This window comes from Bactrocera neohumeralis, chromosome 2 (genome assembly GCF_024586455.1).
Source record: "Bactrocera neohumeralis isolate Rockhampton chromosome 2, APGP_CSIRO_Bneo_wtdbg2-racon-allhic-juicebox.fasta_v2, whole genome shotgun sequence".
Taxonomy (NCBI): Eukaryota; Metazoa; Arthropoda; class Insecta; order Diptera; family Tephritidae; genus Bactrocera; species Bactrocera neohumeralis.
The window spans coordinates 44,230,430-44,251,371 of NC_065919.1; the positions used below are offsets into that span (position 1 = coordinate 44,230,430).

The window sequence follows — 20,942 nt, forward strand, 5'->3', positions numbered from 1 at the left end:
ATTAGATCACCCTTTTTATTATATATATTGGCAACCTTTTTAAAAATTCTCCTACAAAACTAAATATCCTTTTAAATGTTTTTCGCAGTAAGAATTGTTTAGTACAGTTTACCTTATCGGCGATATGAATTCACAGCCCACCGAATGATCGTCTCGTACTAAAATGACCTGCGCACTTCAGAAGCACCGCTATGTATATAATATTCCAAATCTGACGCAATGTTCCTATTTTTACACGCACCTCACTATGTTGCACTGTTAATGACCAGTGTGTAGGTGTGTCATAAAATTTAATCGTCAGCACGTGTGTTAATATTCCCCTTAAACATTTCGCCCTCATACAAGTAAATCTCGCATAAGGCAATAACATCTGCAATAATAGTTTGCTTCTTTAATGACTAGCTCGGGATTTTTTTGTGTTCTTTTAACCGCAACTTTCCTTACAAAAAATTATGTCGCATTCTTTTGCTACACTTTGTATTTACTATGGCTACTTACTAACTTGCTAAGCTTACATACAAACGCATTTTTGTGACTGTATTCATAATGGAGTTTATGGCTTTTACAAAAGCGCTGTTTCAAAGGACAAATTGCTCCGTTCACTATTAAGGCAGCGTTTTAATGGCCCTAGCCGAACCGTCATGGTTTTTTTAAAGCCACAAGGGAGAAAAGAGGCTATGAACCTAACCTTTGCAGAAAAACGAAAATCTCTTGTATAACTTTTACTTTCATAAGGCATATTCGAAAATCCTTAGACTTCCAGTGTATGTTTTTTTCATTTTTATTTTATTTTTTCATTACTTTGTCTAAACTTTTACATTCTGCTGAGCTGATTAAAATCAACAAAGATGCCAGATAGTCTTGAAGTACTTGGTACAAAAAATAGAAACCAACCTAAATATAAATATTCAAGAAAAAACACAGAAATTAATAAAGTGGCTAAATAAATCACTAACAGTACAAAACCATTTAAATAAGGTAAAATATTCGTTAAATTCGTTAAATAAGGTAAAAAGTTCGCCGAACAAAAGGTTAGCAATATTTTTCAAGATTCTCAAGAGTTAGTTGTTTGAAGAGAACATAAAATCTACCAAAGAAGTTATTCAAATAAAGTTGAACTACGATTTAGTTAGGAACATACTATACCAATATGAATTTTATCCTGTGATTGATCTTATTCAGTTTTCAAAGAGTGGCACTTCATTATATTTCAAGTTAGAAACGATCCTGGCTATCTATGTATGTCTTTTAGATATTTCATAACCCGTTTAAATTTATATGAATAGAACTTTAGCTAAATGTGTGGATTAGTATTCCAGAAGATTTACTTAAGAACAATAAAAAAGGAAAAACCGTTAACTTCTCTTGTATCGAAGCTATAATAAACTTTTCAAATAAAAAAGTTTTTCACTGCATTTTGATCGCTCATTTTAGAGCACAAATGTCTGATATAATTTTCCGATATGGAAATTTTTTTCAAATTTCATGCACATATCTTGTCAAATAAACACTTTTCCATACAAAAGCTTGAATGGGATCGGCCAGTTTAGTTTGGCAGCTATAAGCTTTAGGAGTTCGAGTTCAACATTTTGTTCGGAAATTGTACTATTGCTTTGGACAATAATTCGGGAGAAATTTTTGTGAGGATATTCTGTCAAATAAAATTTCTTTTCTTACAAGGATTTCATATTGAACAATATCGGCTATTCTGACAAATGTCCAACTGCGTGGGGTACAAAGAACCTGTGCAAAACGGTATCTAAAAAAGTGAAGGACAGGTGAGCGAATATACTGACAGAGAGACCCATGAACATGTCTAAATCGACTCAGCTCCTCAAGCTTTCTGCGAGTTATTCTATTCAGGGTATAATAAATCATATAGACTATTCTAGAGACCTCTTCTAAAACTATTTGATTGGCTATGTGTACTTTTTCCGTGACCTTGACTGTTTAACTTTGTCGCTAATTATTACAAAGGCAGCGAGGCGACGGAGTCGTGAGCTCTTACTTACACTTCTGTTATTACTTCGTTGTTGCACTTAAAATGTTTTTAGTTCACCTTTAATTACACACACCTATATAGTACAGTATGTGCTAATCTTAGCGCTATTATGTTAAGAAAACGGTAATGAAGCCACGTGTACTCATATTCGATGAAAATAAAAACAAACATGAATTTGCAGCTAAGTGCACGAGTACGAGTACGAATAACCTCTAAGTGGGTTAGAGCAAAACCAACGTAAGTGGGAGGAAAGTGTAAAGTAATGTGTATGAGTAAATGCCTCGAAATTCCCTTTGCAAAAGCATTTCGCTAAATGATTTTTACATATAAAGTTTTGCTGTTTTGCACTCGTGTTCTTTAACTCGCTACCGGCACTTTTCTGTGCTCTTTTTCGTCGCTCACCGAAGCGTTTCAAATTTACATAATTTCGCTTCGCATTTCTTTTTGCAGTGGCCACATTTTCTTGCATGCTTTGCTTACTCTTCTACAAACCTTTTACATTTCGGTGCATTTCAATGTCCTTACATTACTTGTCTTGTCCTTACATTACTTGTCTTCTAACCTCTTCTGTACTCGGTACTCGTCTGACTCAAAGCTCAGCCCGCCTCTGCATACCGGAGATTAAAAATGTGGTCAAGTGCAAAACATTGAAATTTGTTTGCTCTTACGAGTACATCCTTTTTGTTTGCTCGCAATAATTTGCTTTGTATTCCGTCGGTGAGTGTGACAATCTTTGCGGCCACAACAAATTGAAAAATTGAAGATACAATACGAGTATTTTTCCTACACACAAACCTGCATTGGCCATGTGCACCATTTGTTAGAATGTCATTGCGGTTTTTTGTGTGTCCGACATATGCAATTTCGTCTCAATTGTCTGTGATTGTATTATATAATCTAATTTGTCCTTGTTCAAGATTGCTCTTGTTATTTATTTTATTGCATACAAATTCCAATTAAATTTGTATGGCCACTTTTTGGGAAACGATATCAGAATTGAAGATTGAAGTTTCGAACAATTTTTTGGAAAATAAATAACGAAAAGCATTGAAGTGCCTCACAAGGAGAACGCATGAGCGAAAGCATGATTTCAATATTTTTATAAGGGATTTTTATTATTATTTTACTAAAGATTACCCTCCTCCAGCCTAAAGGACGCGAGGGGCGCAAACCGCATGCGTGCGGAATTAAATGAGTCATGAAGACAAGAAAGTTTTTTAGGCGTCGAGATCTAACACTGTACAGCTACAGAAACCAAATAATTAAGATTTTCAACTAAATTTTATTTTCAGAAATTTATTTATTCTGAGAAAATAATAAATTCAGCTTAAAGTAGAATCCGTGAAATCAATTGTGCTGGAATGAGACATAAAATCATGACATATGTGACGAAAAGAGAGAAGATCTGCAAACTGATTCACCCAGGAGTTTCACTAACATTATATATATTTTATGCCAAACATTTTCCTGCGACTAGTGAGTGTAGGTGGACTTAGAAGTTTCGAACGACTGGTGTTCGAGGAAACACTGCATATATGGAAGAATTACATTGGAAACGATCTAGCGTGAAACATAATAATTGATTTAGGTCGACCTCTAAACTGTCAGAATGGACTAGGTGGTGGAAAACCTTATGCCTGAACAACGCTTACAAATCGTTCAACTTTATTACGAAAATTCACGTTCTGTAAAAATATGTTCATTATTGGATAACATTCGACCGAATAGACTACATCCAGCAGCCAGTGAAGAAAATATAGCAGCCGTCGTTGAGAGTGTACACCTAGACCGTGGTGAGTCGATTCGGCGCCGTTCGCAGCAACTCGGACTGACGTATGGAAAGACTTGGCGCATTTTCTGTCGATATCTTAAATTGAAAGCATACAAAATACAGCTTGTACATGAACTGAAGTTGCTCAACGTTTTCGAGCCAAATTTTGTTCAGCGATGAGACCCATTTCTGGTTCAATGAGTATATAAACAAGCAAATTTGCCGCATTTGGGTTCAATGAATTTATTGAGAGAACACTTCGGTGAACAGATAATTTCACGTTTTGGGCCGGTCGATTGGCAACAAGATCCTGTGAAATCACACTTAGACATTTTCCTGTGGAGATTAGTAAAGTCTAAAGTCTACGCGCACAATCCCGCTTCGATTCAGGTTTTGGAGCGAAACATCACTTCTGTCATTCGCGTGTTATACCATTTCTCCATCACTTTTAGATCTTGGTTCAACCGCTCTCTCTGTTTCTCACTAAATTTACTAAAATTATCCGAAAATATATCAATAGAATTACGGAAATAGTCTTAACTAAATACTTAATTTTCTTCATAGTTAGTTTCACAGTTTTGCACAATTTCTTCATAATTTGAAACTTAAATGTTACCGATGAAATTTTCGACTATCAAAACAAAACTTTTCCACAATTAACTTTCCAGACCAGTCATAACTTTGTTAAAATCTGTATATTTAATTAATTGTTGCATTTTCGAACATTTTCTACAAATGTTATCACAACAATATCCTTCCACGTCCAACGCTTTGACAACATGATTCATCATTCCTAACTTTATCGTGCATATAATCATTGAGTTCGTTTTGAGAAAATAGCCTTGGTGTAGATGTTTCACCCTCTTATTTAAATCAAATTGTAAGATTTACAAATATCTGGATTTTTGGCGACATCATCGTTTCTAGGTAGGCCATGCGAATTTTTAATTGGCGTAGACACCGCTTACGCGATTATAGCCGAGTCAACAACAGCGCGCCAGTCGTTTCTTCCATTCGCCACGTGGCGCCAATTGGATATTCCAAGCGTTCTTCTCCACCTGGTCCTTCCAACGGAGTGGAGGTCTTCCTCTTCCCTTGCTTCCCCCCATGCGAATTACTATTACGTGAAAATTGTGTGTTGGGCCCTTATCACGTCAGAAAAAAATTTTTTTTTTTTATTATTAACAAGCCGATAATTATTATAGCATTAGATATGCAATTATCATTAAATCAAGAACACATTCAATATTTTCAAGAATGCGGTCGCAATCTGGACATTTTAAAGTATCAAAATTTGCACAAAATTACAAATTCTTCTTCTTCCTTGTAGTTTTCATCGGATTTCATAAAGATTTTCTCTGACATTATTTCTATAGCAGTATTTAAATTTCGGCTTAGGTTCATTTGTAATAAGAATTATGAAATGCAAATAAATGTCTATCCACTACCGATTTTATACCATTCTTAAGAAATATAGGGTAATTGTAAACATGTTCTAGACGCATTTATAATGCTGCTGCTGAATCAGCTTCTGGCTTTTCATAGAAAACTGGAAACTTCGTAATGAAATAAGAGGACAAAAAACCAAAAACTTTAGTGGCAAAGTTTAAATTGCGATTTTTACGAATTTTCTTCGGTATTCAATTCCACGAAATACTCAGAAAACATTTAACCAAAGCAATTGCAAGTTATGTACACACTTTACCAATTATCTCATTCGAGCGTAGTAAAAACAAGTGCAACATAAGAAGAACTTGCATCTCTTTAAACACCTACGAACTCCAACTGCAGGCAGCGCTATTATTTCGTGCTCGGTATGCGTGCCGTTAACTGCATTTTTGCGTCCTTAAAATCTGGTGCGACACATCATGGAATATCTGAGAATTTTACAACATTTTACTGCATCTCATTAAGGCCACACTCGTGCATGGCGATTCTGCCCACTGCCGGTGTTGCTACAGAAAGCAAAAAAGTAGAATTTTCAATTTGCATGCGCCCACGCTATAATTGAAAATTTCGTTATAATCACGAAATGCATACAGGGTGCGACATTTCATAACTTGGAAAACATTACTTTAATGTTGTAGACAGTTTTATTAAACTAGTTCTGTAACAAATTCTTTGGTCAAAATGTTTGGCACTTTTGTTGGTAAAATGAACAATTTTGCGGTCTACATTATCTTTTAGAGCATCTTGGTTGACATAGCAATGATTTTCAAATAAGCTTTCAAAACGAAGTTAGAAGAAATCAATTCAAGATTTTATGGGTTATCGATTTTCGGTATAGTGGCTCCGGAGACAGTTTGAACGTATTTGAGACTGCATGGATTCTCGGTCGGCAATATTCTTTGTGTTAATTAAACTAAATAAGAGCACAAATTAAAACCGACTGCACGTTAGTGATCTCTCTCTAACCAGTTCTCAACTAAAAACTTCTACGAACGAATTATATTATCATACGATTGTTGACACCATATTTTCGGCGAAGTTAACACAACAGACCAACTACTTTCAATGTAAAGAGTTTCTATTTCGCTACGATATTTTGATGGAAAGTGATTCGTAGTTTTAATTGCAAGCAAGCGGTTAGTAAAATTCAAAAGTGTTCGATGTTTAGATGCCAACACCCTGTATCCCGTATATGTGATCATTAAAAAACGTTGCTCAAAATGCCGACAATACAAGCATATCTGACGTTAATAACAAATATGTGGATCGACAGCGATAATTAGCTGTATCGGCAGCGTTACTTGGTGGATTCAATGTTCAAAAAAAAATTAATTAATTAAAAACTGTAAAATTCACTTCTTGCGGTTTCATTTATTTACTATAATAATTATGTGGCTCGGTTGAGAATGAGGAAGCCGATATTTTTACAATTTCAACAACGGCATATACTTTCGAAAATATGGTCACGCACATACTAAACACCCCCATGTGGGACGGAAATTTTTAAAAGAAAATAAGGCTGACTCGAGTTCTAAATACATTCACATGAAACGCTATCGACTGTAATCCACATGGCAGCCGACAAAAAGGCCAACCCTCTCTAATCTGGAGAAGAAATATATGATGTCCAAAAAATTAAGTGACTAGCACAAGATCGAAATAAATTGAAGAATATCTTAGCTCCCCGCGGAGCCATAGAATGCAATATACATATGTATGTATACACTAGAGCGAGTTGATTTGCAGAGAGCCAAAAAAACGGATAAAATGCGTATGCAGAAAATGTTCTACTCCCATTTTGAACAACTTTGCATAGGAGACGATGGGTCTAAAACCGGTTTCGGCCCAACGTAGTATACTACTATGATTTTAGAACTCAACCTTAATAGTTGTAATAAAAGAAGTTAAAAGAGAAATTAATGAACTTTTGACATGAAAAATTCTCTTATAAGCATCAGCAAGAAAGTCAGTTTAAAGAAAGCTAAAGAATATAAAGAACATGAATTTCTGAGATAAAAGCAGACCCTTCAAGGAATAGCTGAAGTGCAGACCAACGGTGGAAGCGCCAGATTTTGCATGAGTGGTTTAAGCGATGGAACAACTGTCATTCGGAAGGCAACGTTTTTGAACGAAACAATACTCTGGAAACAACTGCATTTTCGTTCGACAAACAAGTACCCGGAAATTGCAAATAAAATGCAGGATTTATTTTGTCGCCTTCAAAGTAATCCTCACCAGATGTATATGAAGCGTTCCAAAGTTAACAGGATTTGAAAAAAAAAATAGAACAACTGTTTTTTTTCGGCAAAATCAATTTATTTTATTCAAAATAGCCTCCTTCTACTTCAATACAGCTTTTTGCACGGTCCAAAAGCATGCCGAACGAGTGTTTTAGCTCGTTGGCCGGTATGGCCGCCCGTATGTAGCCGTTTGAATGGCCTCTACGTCTGCATAACGCTTTCATTTCATGGGCAAAAGCATTTTTCCGAAAAAGAAGAAGTCGTCGGTCACAAGCGTCGATCGAGGAGACAACGCATTATCGTGCAACAAACGCCAACTTTCATCTTCGCGATATTCGGCCCGAACACGTCGTATGTCGATGTTTTGGAGAATTCAATTCCATGGATTTCAATGATGATTTAGGCTGATTTTTGATGAATTCACGCATAGTTTAGATGGAATTTCTGGTGACCGCGGATTTTGATTGGCCCACATCTTGATCGTCATTTATGTCCTCACGACCAATTTGAAAACGTTGAAACCACTACTCTGCTACGATAGGCAATCATCACCATAAACTTGTTTCATCAATTGAAACGTTTCGGTAAAAGTTTTACCAATTTTAAAACAAAATTTAATGTTGGCTCTTTGTTCGAAGCTCATTTTCGCACCGATAACACAAGCATACTGACACTTAAAACGCAATAACTTCACTTCCAATCAATGAAATGTCATGAAATTCTCACTGGACAATCGATAAAGATAGCAGATTCTAATTCATTAGTCGATGGCTTTACAAGGGGGCGCTAGATTCAAAAAGTCCTGTTAACTTTGGAATGCACCTTGTAATACACTTATACCAACTATTTTTCCAGTCCTCGAAACACCTTTCATAGGAACTTTTTCTGATGGTTTTCAGCTCCTTCTGCGATCTTCGTTTTATCTCTTCGATAAACTGAAAACAGATTCCACGAAGCGGCAATTTCAGTTTTGGGAGCAAGAAAAAATCACACGGAGCCAAATCTGGTGAGCACGATGGTTGATCGATGGTATTCATTGCGTTTTTGGCTTTAAATTCGACACAATCGTGGCTCGATGCGATGATGCATTATCGTGGTGTAAAATCAATGAATTGTTCTTACACAATTCCGGCTGTTTTCGACGGATGTTCTCACGCAAACGCCGCAAGACGGCTAAATAGAAATCCCTATAGACCGTTTGTCCCTCCGGAAGAAATTCATGGTGCACCAAACCACGAGTATCGAAAAAAAAACAACTCTTTTTGAAAAAACAAATCAGCTTTATCGGGACGAGTCGACCAAGAACGGGCTTCATACCCAAAATATTCACCAAAATCCTTCGATGGATTTTCAAGAATCATATTCCTCACTTTTTTAATATTTTCAGCATTTGAAGAGGTTGAAAGTCGTCCAGAACGAGACATGTCTTCAACGACCTCTCGAATGTCTTTGAAAGCTTTGTACTAGTCGTAGGCTTGTGTTTTTGATAAAACTGAATTACCGGAAGCCTTTTCCAACATAAGCAGCGATTTCTCACAAGAAATTTGGTTTAAAATACAAAATTTGAGACAGATTCTTTGCTCGACTTTTTTATCCATTGTAAAAATCTCAATGCACTACTAAGATGTACAGACTTAGGCAGCTGCTATAAACAAAGTGGTTGACAGGTAACTCTCATATTTGGCATAGTAATTAAGGACAGTCCTTCCAACTTAGGAAGGTGCATTTTTTTGACTTAGGGAATTTTATTTACGTACTTTTTTGTCACAAGCTATATCCTACTATCACGAGGCATATTCGATGCTACAGTAATAGAAAACTTCCTGATTGATTCTATGTTTTTAATAAAATGAAACTGATTAAAAGTTACATTGCATTAAATAATATCAACGCAATGCCAATGAATCAAGGGGCAACGATAATCGCAAAACCATGTTTTTATTTATTAAAAAGTGTTAATCATAACTGTAAACAACCTTTAATCAAATAAAGTTTATTTTAGTATGTTTTATTTCCCTTCAATTTCTTTTCCAATACCCTCAGAAACAGCAGCAAAACTGCATGACACATCAACTGTGATTTCTATTGAATGAACCAACGCATAACCGATGAATCGATAATGTAGAAATAAAGGAAGTGGTGTATTAAAAATGCCATAAAAAGCAATCAAGCAAATATGAATGCATTTTTAACACTTCCACACACACTTAGAGGAATGTACTCACCACTACACTCTTTATAATACCACGGATACCAATGTAAAATGAAATGCAACGAATGTGCATATGTGACTGCATAGGAATATATTTATGTATGTTTTTAGATCCTCCGCCCTTGCAAATCCCAGAGGATCATTTCAAAGTTCGAGCTATTGCCAGCGTTATTTATTTGCAGCACTTCATTGATTTCGATGCGGCTTTCAATACTTTGTTGCGCTCATTCATGCAACACTTGTCGTATTCATTTATTAAAATATAGATGTTCATTATTTCACTTTAAATTGTAAGTACACAGCCGTGTTAACACTGCACTGCGAATTGTGGTAAGGCTTTGTTAATCTATATTCACATAAATATGCTATCTAGCGGGAATATACGAACACGCGCCGCAAGAAAAAAGCCAAAATTTACAAAAATAACAATTTTTATATTTTTAGTTAAGAAATGTATGTCGAAATGCGACTTTTCCTTTGCAATATGGCAAACTAAGCGTTACAGCCCTACTAGGCGTATGCGCAACATTTCTACCTTGATTTTCGTTCGCCGCAATTTTCAACGTAAACACTGCACTTAACCGGTTTAACACTTCCGTCGTTTATACGCGCGCACTACGCGACACTGTGGCGAGCAAAGCAGCACGAATGTGTGATGCAAGCGGCGCTCGGTTTCCCTACACGCTGCTATAGCATAACTTCCGTTTCCGCATAGAAACACATCCGTTATGAGCACACTAACGGTAGATAATAGCCGCGTCTATCATAAAACACCGATATAGTTCAGTTGTTGCCACCCATCAACACTTTATGTACAACTGTGCATCGCTGCCACAAAATATTATTTTACCATGAAATTGATAGATTTATTATCAGTTTGAACGGGGTTTAAGACACGGCGCGTGCCACACGTTTCGCTCGTGAAACGTAAACACCAACTGATCTGCCCCATTGTGTGGAAATTCACAGCAGGCATTGCCGCTAATCAACAGCCAAGCAGTCGGCAGTCATCGCCTGTGTTCGTTCTAACGCCACGGCTGCAGCATGTTGTTGTGCGTATGTTGCCACACAAGAGCAAAGGCTGCGTTGTGCTTGTTAACACCGTCGAATTTCGGCTTGTGTGTGGAACAGACGGTCCCAGTGTTGCCACAGAGCACACCCCCCGCTGTACAGATAATTCATCACAGTTTTTGTTTAGTCTGAAAGTCTCTTATGTCTTGTTATTTATTTTTTATGTGCCTATACATTCGCATGTTGCTGCAACATGTTGCTGGCGCTACTGCGCCGAATCACGAAATTGGCGCCATTTCACTGCTGTCGGTAGAGCACGTGTGGCAAACGTTGAATGTTCTTTGTCGAGTGTTTTTGTTTACATCATTTTTATACCGCTACCCTCCTCAATTTCCATTCACGGCCGTGAATACAGTGAAGTATTAAGGCGAAATGTGTGGAAATATTTTTTATTTTAAAAATCTGAATTTATTGTGAACTTCCGCAAAAAAAATTTCTTATCCCTCGGAGGTCGAACCCTTCTCAAACTCGATTTTTGGGATAGCATTAAGCTCTTTCAGTGATTTTCATTTATATTGTAGAACGACAGCACTGTAAGGTTGTCTTTATTTATTGAAATAGAAAAAATTAACACGGAGTGGTGGGAGAATATGGAAGCTGTGCCATCGTTACACTATTGTTTTTAGCCAAGATCCACAAACAAGTAAGTTTCAACAAACGAATATCGCCAAGCTCACAACAACACATCTATCGTTAGTAGCTACTACAGCCAAAGTAAGCCTGGAAACGAAGTTTAGGCGGAATATGCAAGAAAAAACTTTCTTCTAAAACTGGAGAAATAAAATGGTTCTGAACGAACAACACATGATGACATTTTTATTGTTGAATATGAACCATGCGATTAAACAAAGCTTGCGTACCGAAGGTTATGTTAGATTCGAAAAGAAATGTAATGGGCACATCATTCGGTTACCACAACTATAATATCGCAATATGCTCATACGTGTCAGAAAAAGGATCAAAAGGCTGGTGGTTCCACTTACCAATGGTCCAGCTTCATAAAATGTGTTTATATGGATATTTTTGTCTTAGCAAATAGACAGATATTTCCATACAAATTCCGTCACATGGTGTCATACCTTATAGTGTTTGAAAGGTGAGATTTTAAGCTTCATTTAACCAAAACCAAAAAAATTAAATTCGGGAAATTTGAAAAAAGTTACAGCTGTTCAAAAATGAGTGAAAGTAATAAAGAAATTCACTATATTTTGAAATCTTTGTATAAAAAAGAGAAGAATGCCACGCAAGCCACCAATGAAATTTGAGAAGTTTACGAAGACGATGCTGTATCACTTCGTGTAGCCCATCAATGGTTCGCTCGCTTTCGTTCTGGAAAAAAATAAGTTGAAGTTTGTTTAAAAATACGAAAAGACTTTTCCGACTAGCCAATATAAATAAAGTTGAACATATTTGAACTTTCCAATATATAAAAATTATTATTATAAATATCCTCCTCCCGCCCAACCGACGCAAGGGGTGCAATCTGCAAACGAGCGGAATTAGCCGAGTCATAAAAGGCAAGAGAGTGTTAAGCGTTTCGATCTTAAGTTGCTCAGCTACAGAAACGTAAATTTCAGCAGCCAAAATTAAGAATTACATTATATTTATTATTTTTAAATGTTACTTGTTAAGAGTAGATAAATAAATTTTTTGGTGGTGGTAAAAAGTGAATCTGTCAGATCAAATGTGCTGGAAAGAGAATTGAAATCGTGACATATACAGCGGAATCGTTCGTTAAACTCAAAATTTGTTCTAGAAAATTTTAAAAGTAAAGGTATAAACTTCCTGAGCGAACGGGAACGTTAAAATTAATATCAGACAACATAGGTGGACTACAGACCATCCTACCAATTATATCAAGCATTTCAGCATTTCTCTGCGACTAGCGAGCGTAGGTAGATTTATAAGTTTTAAACGATTAGTACATATATGGGGGAAGATTTAACCTGAAACCCCAATGAAGATGATTTAAGGCAACAAGTAAAAACTGTTTTTGAATGGACTCTAGACTTAATAACTAGGGTTCCATATAACAGAAGCATACTCTAGTATAGGCCTTACCAAAGATGTAAAAAGGATTTTTATAGTAAAGGACATTAATAAGGTCAGAAACAGTATCGAAATATTGGTTGATAAGTAGGAGGAGGGTTATTTCGTCTGCTATAATTGCTTCAAAAAGTTTAGGTATAGCTGAAAACTTTGATATTCCCCTATAGTTTTCAATGGATGACCTAAATCCACTCTTATGCAAAGGATTTATGAACGACTTTTTCCCTATTGATGGAAATAAGTCTTGCTTAAGAGAAGCATTAAATAGTTTTGTTAAGGATTGGTATATATATTTGGCAGATTTTTTAAGAAAGCATAAGGGAATCATATCTGGACCATAATTAAATGATTGTTTTAAAATATTTAGCTGATATAAGACATTTACTTCGGAAATGGTGGGTGCATTAATTACAGAAATCAGACCTAACTTGTGTTGATACGGAACATTTTTAGTACAGTAAGTTTAATTTTCCATATTATTCCTGAAGAGCAAGATAGCTTAACAAGGGGATAGTCATGATAAAGATTCTACGTTTTGTTACTAAGATATACGAGGTGTGTTCAAAAAATATCGCGAATTTTGTGTTTTTTCAAAAATTATTTATTTATTCATGAATATCTATTTTGTCCCCTTCAAAGTAATCCCCATGAGATATTATACACTTGTGCCAACGGTTTTTCCAATCTTCGAAGCACTTCAAAAAATCATTTTTTTATCTTCTTCAGCTCCTCCTTCGATGCCGTCTTTATCTCGTCAAGAGAAGCGTAACGTCGTCCTTTCATGGGCCTTTTCAGTTTAGGGAACAAGAAAAAGTCACAGGGGGCCAGATATGGGGAATATGGTGGCTGCGGCATCATTAGTGTGTTGTTTTTGGCCAAAAAGACGCGCACAAGCAACGTTGTGTGAGCAGGGGCGTTATCGTGGTGCAAAAGCCAATTTTTGTTCTTCCACAAATCCGGGCGTTTCTGGCGGATTGCTTCGCGCAAATTGCGCATAACTTGCCAATCGATATGTTTAGGTCCTCAGCAACTTCTCTAACGGTGATTCGACGATTGGCCAATACCATTTTCTCCACTTCATTAATTTTTTCGTCTGTTGTTGAAGTGCTCGGGCGTCCGGCACGCTCTTCGTCGTTCACATCTTCTCGGCCTTCTGGGAACATTTTGTACCACCGATAATCGTTGCTTCGGTCCAAGGTAGCTTCTCCGTACGCCACAGTCAACATTCGGAATGCATCCGCGCACTTAATTTCGTTTTTCACACAAAATTTGATACAGGTTCTTTGTTCATTTTTTTTTGAATAGGTAAAAATCGAATACGATCCAAAACACAAGCAAGCAAAGCAGCTGCTTAAATGAACATTCAAAATGGCCGAGCTTGTCGGCATAAGTGAGAGACATGAGTACCAACATAACGCCACAAAAAAAAAAACCGGCGAAAATTCAAAATTCGCGATACTTTTTGAACACACCTCGTAAGAAAATTTGTTTTCTCGGTAATATTAGCTACACTAGATAGGGACATCGTTTCGTAACTGGAACAGCAACAGCAGACAAAATAAATAACTTTTAATGTCGAACTGGCTACCATCCATCTGGAAGAATCAAATCCGATATATACAATTCTCCTGGAAACAATAGTGATTTCGGTCTCGAACCCTTTGCTGTCTACATTTGTATGCCAATTTTCGGAATGCGCAAGTGCAATACGGACTTGCTCGAAAAGTCCACTGAAGTCCAGGATAGAACTTACTATTACTACATTTAGTTATTAAACTAACCGGGAAATGAAGACAGAAAAATGAGGCAAACAAAAAGTGCTAACATCTCAAAATACTCAAGTATAATATAACCAATAACCGCACCGAACTTCTACTCGTATAACCAATAGTAGCTATATTTATGCAGCACTTAAGGTAATCTTCTTTTACGTAAAATGACAATTCAAAAGCTTCTCTTGAAGCTAATTTTTCACCAGCAAAATCATCAGCCTTAGACAGAAACCGGTAGTAGTCACTTTATGCCATGGCCGGACTAGAATTTGGCTGCATAAGAATAACCCGACCAGGCAGAGCTTCTGACTGTTGCTATGTGTGGGCTGACTGGAGTTGTACTGAACGAATTCCCCTCCCATTGGTCCAAGGTGGCCTTAAACAAGTTCTTAACTGTACAGGTCGGTATTAAGAGCAGCAGGAGTCTAGTTCTAGATTAATTCATATCAACTCCAAACACAATTCAAAACCTTCTGACTATTTACCCGTACCGTTTCTACCCGTAATCATTCGCTTCAGAAATATATCGACTTTGTTGCGATTCAGCAGCTCCTCACCGATAAGAACTCGCCCCATGAGGGTTTAGCATTAACTTGTAGCACACATAATTCGAGCTGTTTTTATCCAACTTTATTTAAATTGTTTCAAACGACAAAATTTCGCACTTCGGTAATGAAAACAGTGCTAACATTTGACCGTCCTGTAAACGCTGAACAAAAAGTATTAAGTTTGCTACGATGTTTGCCACGCCGAAAAGGAAAATTCGGAGACCCTATAATGTATATATTAATAAATGATCAGCGTGACGACCAGAGTCAATTTAGCGATGTCCGTCTGTCTGTCTCTTCTTCCACCTGTATACTTATATACGAACCTGCCTCTCAGTTTTGAGATTTTGCCCTGAAATTTTGCATTCTGCAAACCTGTCGTTAAATTTATAACTTCAGTGAAACCAAAGTTAAAGTATTTTATATTTTTATACTCTTGCAACATGTTGCCACAGCGTATAATAGTTATGTTCACGTAACGGTTATACATATCATCTAAAACTAATCGAGGATTATATGTATTTATACATATATAAATGATCAGGATGGAGTGACGAGTTAAAATCCGGGTGCCTGTCTGTCTTTGACTGTGACGTGAGTAAAAATTAAGATATCCTGATGAAACGTCTTGGTCGCGTTCCTTAGTAAGCTATTATTAGTAGATGGGCGTAATCGGACCACTACTAAAATCGAAATCGAAATAAAATGCCAAAACTAAGAAATAAATTAAGATATAAAAATGCTAAAACAATTTTTAAAAGTGGGCGTGTCACCACAGTAAATTGGATCAATATTTCTTTGAGCCCCCATATACCTAATATAAAGATTTTCGAACTTTCTGTTGACTCTATGATCTCAATGAAAATGAAAGAGCGTGTTTTACTCATGACAGTGCATGTTTTTTCCTGAAATAGATACAATGGGCGAAAACTTTACCTACTCCCCATCTATGTAACTATTACCAGTCGGACACTGTATGAATATATATAGTATATATGTATATGCATAACATTGATTAGATTCCGATACTCTGTTTCATGTGTTGCACCTTAACAAAGAGCTTGAACACAGGCCTTCTTTGCACGTTTTTTGCTGGTTTCTATCTTTGACACGTGATCAAAGAGTATACGCTGAAGCAGTGATAAAACTGAATCTGAAAAGTGTTTTCTTTGCGAAAAGTTATCTTTCTAAACTTCTATAATAAAACTCTACCGCACTTGCACAAAGTGAGAGATAGTTCTTTAAAGATATCTATTGAAACAATAATGGATTATTTTTTATTGGTTCTTTTATTTGGAAGAATTGAGTTATTAGATTTCATATTAGTCAATATTAAATTGAAAGTTTTTAAGAAAAAGTCAACTAAAACTATTTTGATTTAGTTCAAGTACTTACTTCCTTTGCACACATCTAGCGGGAGCTTGAGGAGATGAACTTGATCACCAATAATGGAAACAATGTCTGACATTGACTTTTTATTCACAAAACAACTAAATGCTACTACTCGTATTTTATTTGTATTTCCTTTAAAAAAAACACCCAAAATATTCCATATCATTCACAACAATAAAGAGCTAAATTAACTATAACGGAACCTCGCCCGACCAGGCAAGCGGAGACGCAGCCGCGAGTCGGCAAAGCTTACAAAAAGACTTTTGTATACAATTTGATAATTTTGTAAGGTAAATTGATGAAGTGCCCGAACAGCATAAAAGAAAGTGAACAAAAAACGAAACAAACAAAGAGATAAACAAGTGTTGATAGAAAACAGAAAAACAGAAATAAGAAAAGAAAAAAGGTGAGCACGGCAAGGTCAAGTTTGTGAAAACAGAGCTTTGTAACTTTTGTGAAGTGAGTCAAAAGTGCAGAAGAAGCATGCGTGTTGTTACTGGTCTGTTAATTTGTCACGTGGTCTAACAAATTATTACACACGAACAACGTTGTTGCAGTACAAAATACGCGCTGATCGGCGCATATTGAAACCGCGTAAACCCATCAACGTTTAAGCATTTAATTTGTTTAATAGCTGCGCGTTTAACTGTTAATTGCTGCAATTAATTGTGGCTAAAATGATTGTCAGTATTGCTAGTTGCCTATTCCTAATAACAGCTCGCCTGCGATGCACTCATTACATTTATATAGCATGGCTAATACGATTTTGGTCAACATTTTTATTGTTTTCATTTTTTTTTCTTCCATGTTACCCTATTTTCGTATTTCGGACAACGGCTGACTCCGCTGCCGCCATGGGCTTAATGAAACTTGTTATGGCTCTGCCTGGTCAGCCGGTAAACGAGAGTGTGATGAACACCTGCCAAGCAGAAGCAGAAGCGTAAGAGCACAATAAAGGCAAGACGAAAACTTTGCGTGTTATGTAATAGCACTTGGATTGGTATGCAAATTTACTCATCCTTTTGTGAGTGGCGAAAATGTTCGAAAGCATTTTTGAAGTGCTGCTAATGAGGCACCGCCAATTGGGTGGGTGTGAAAAATACGGAGCAAAAGCAATATTGAGAAATTCAAATTATGAAACTGGAGCGGAATACCTCAATTGTAGACTTTCAGTAAATAATTGGAGCAGTAAATAAAAATTCGTGCGAATTAGTTGCAATTACTTCAAATTCGGTAAAGGTTGTCAGATAACAACCAACTATTGCAAATTATAAAAAAAAAATTTAAAAGTTATACCAAACCTTTGCTTCTCACACGAATATGCTTACTGTTCGAGGAATTTGAATGCCTCGAATAAGGCAAAAAGTTTCGTTAAACAAGAAGAAAAAAAATTGTGATAAGAATAAAAAATTAATGAATAACAAAAAGTCCAAAATTATCGATAACGGTCCATAATCATATAAATTATCTTTTCCAGGGAGTTGCTAGTGAACAGCTAAGAAATTTTTGGCAGAATCACAGAAAGATCCAAATGGTGATCCTCTTCCTTAACCTTTTTAATTATTCTTCTTCGGAAAACGATGACATCATCTCAGCTGATTGAATTCCGGAATCTACAAGTACATATGTAGCCAACTTCACACCTTATGTGTGGTTCCAAATGCTTCAATAACTCAAATATTTCACATTAATTTTATTTCTTTTTAAGACAAACACATTAAGGTCTATTCAATTATTCATTTATCGAGCTGTTAGTAATTTTTAACAGTACCGTTATATGAGGAGTGAGCGGGTTATCATTCCATTTAATCCATATTCACATTGTTGGTAGAAGTTTTAATAGTATTTGCACTAAGCGAATTTGGTTGTTATTGCTTTAGTGGTTAGTGGTTATTAAAGGGCGTGGCCACGCCCAACAGATGTCTCTTGCTTCTGCGATCCCCTGTGTAAAATTACAGTTCTATGGCTTGATTTAGTGCTTAGTTATGGAACTTTATAGATTATCGGTTAATAGCGTTTTGTTGGTGTGGCAATGGTCCAATTACGCTCATCTACGAAATCGTATTTTTATACTCTCGCAACAAAGTTGCTAAGGAGAGTATTATAGTTTTGTTCACATAACGGTTGTTTGTAAGTCCTAAAACGAAAAGAGTCAGATATAGGGTTACCAAAGTGATCAGGGTGACGAGTAAAGTTGAAATCCGGATGTCTGTCTGTCTGTCCGTCCGTCTGTCCGTCCGTCCGTGCAAGCTGTAACTTGAGTAAAAATTGAGATATCATGATGAAACTTGGTACACATATTTCTTGGCTCCATAAGAAGGTTAAGTTCGAAGATGGGCAAAATCGGCACACTGCCACGCCCACAAAATGGCGGAAACCGAAAACCTATAAAGTGTCATAACTAAGCCATAAATAAAGATATTAAAGTGAAATTTGGCACAAAGGATCGCATTAGAGAGGGGCATATTTGGACGTAATTTTTTTGGAAAAGTGGGCGTGGCCCCGTCCCTATTTAGTTTTTTGTACATATCTCGGAAACTACTATAGCTATGTCAACCAGACTCTACAGAGTCGTTTCCTTTAGGCATTTCCATATACAGTTTAAAAATGGAAGAAATCGGATAATAACCACGCCCACCTCCCATACAAAGGTTATGTTGAAAATCACTAAAAAGTGCGTTAACCGACTAACAAAAAACGTCAGAAACACTAAATTTTACGAAAGAAATGGCAGAAGGAAGCTGCAACCAGGTTTTTTTTTTTAAATTAAAAATGGGCGTGGCGTCGCCCACTTATGGACCAAAAACCATATCTCGGGAACTACTATACCGATTTCAATGAAATTCGGTATATAATATTTTCTTAACACCCTGATGACACGTACGAAATATGGGTGAAATCGGTTCACAACCACGCCTTCTTCCAATATAACACTATTTTGAATTCCATCTGATGCCTTCTCTGAATAATATAAACATTAGGAACCAATGATGATAGCGGAATAAAACTTTAAAAAAATACGGTATTTGAAAAATATGTAAATGACGGATAATGAAATCTCGATTATCACTTTATCATGCGAGAGTATAAAATGTTCGATGACACCCGAACTTAGCCCTTCCTTACTTGTTTCTCTTTGCAGTGTCTAGATCAGCTGTGTAGTAGATTTCCAATGCTGATGAGTAGATGGTGTTACCTCAGAGTCGCACAGAGAGTTTTCGCGTGGATTAGATTCAAATCACCTCAGAGACGAGATTAAGAACTGTCAATTTTGTATTGCGAAATCTTGTTAAATTTATAAGATTAGTGAGATAAACTGCTCAACAGCCGATTAAGTATCGGTCTGATCATGGTTACGACGGAAATAGCAACAAACACGCTCACCACTCGACAAAATCAACCTTAATAAGGCAACAGCTGAATTAAAACGAAAAATCACTCATATTAAGAAGAAGTCAATTAATAAATATTTATCTCAACTATCCGCTGACAAAAAAGATGATTACTTACTCTGGAAAAGTACCAAATATCTTAACCGTTCAACAATCCACCATCATTGATTGCTTCCAATAAAGGGGCTTAAAGTGTTTGTGATAGAGCTAATGCATTTGCAAAACACCAGCTGAAACCTTTCGTCCAAATGAGAATAGTGAAATCGCATTCCTCAGTAGTATTCAACAGGATCATGCAAGAATTCCAGCAATCACCATTTATGAACTTAAGTGAAATTAAAAAGCTTAAAGTTAAGAAAGCAGCTGTATTCGATCTAATTACAGCAGAAGTGTTAAAGCAGTTACCATACAAATGTTTAGAAGCTCGCCTTTATTTTCAATACAACAATACGTCTGACATATTTTCCAAGCCTTTGGAAAGTTGCCGATGTTGTTATGGTGCCTAAGCCAGGAAAGGATCCTCATTTAGTCTCGTCATATAAACCGATTTGACTACTTTCAAAAATCTCAAAACTTTTTGAAAATTTAATTTATCACAGATTAAAATCAACTCATAGAATAACACTGGAAATAAACAAAAAAATTACTTTTCAAACTATAAGTATTCTTGATGTCTGCATACCGTATCCAAATACAGTCAAATATCTTGGCATCACGCTCGATGCTAGATTACGTTGGAAAGAGCATATTACAATAAACAGGATTTAGTACAGTCATTTAGTATTTTTACTTGACAATTTTTGCGGGAGTTTTGAAATTTGGCAATTTTATAGATTTTGGTATGCTCTTGCCTAATTTCAACTTTCGCCGCGTATGTTTGCCACTCGCGCCGCCATATTGAAAAAATGGCGCCCAAAAGCAGTTTTTTGATAATAACTCCTTTCCGGCTCATTTTAGAGGAAAAACATATCCATACAAATTAAAAGTATGAATCCTACAATTTATGTCTTAACCTTATCTTTTCTAAAATGAATAGTTTCGGCG

General features: G+C 36.3%; 1 protein-coding gene across 4 annotated transcripts in view; it reads right to left on the minus strand.

Annotated features, from left to right (window-relative positions):
• The window catches only part of LOC126753162 (RYamide receptor), a 361,468-nt gene extending 344,800 nt beyond the window's left edge, over positions 1-16,668 (minus strand). For 3 of the 4 annotated variants that reach the window (XM_050464426.1, XM_050464418.1, XM_050464394.1), the window contains exon 1: positions 9,688-10,591. The gene's annotated coding sequence lies outside the window, so the exon portion shown is untranslated. Of the gene's footprint in view, positions 1-9,687; positions 10,592-16,509 lie in introns of those variants that run through there. The other variant, XM_050464402.1, reaches the window with a different exon arrangement.
• Between the last annotated feature and the right edge of the window lie 4,274 nt (positions 16,669-20,942).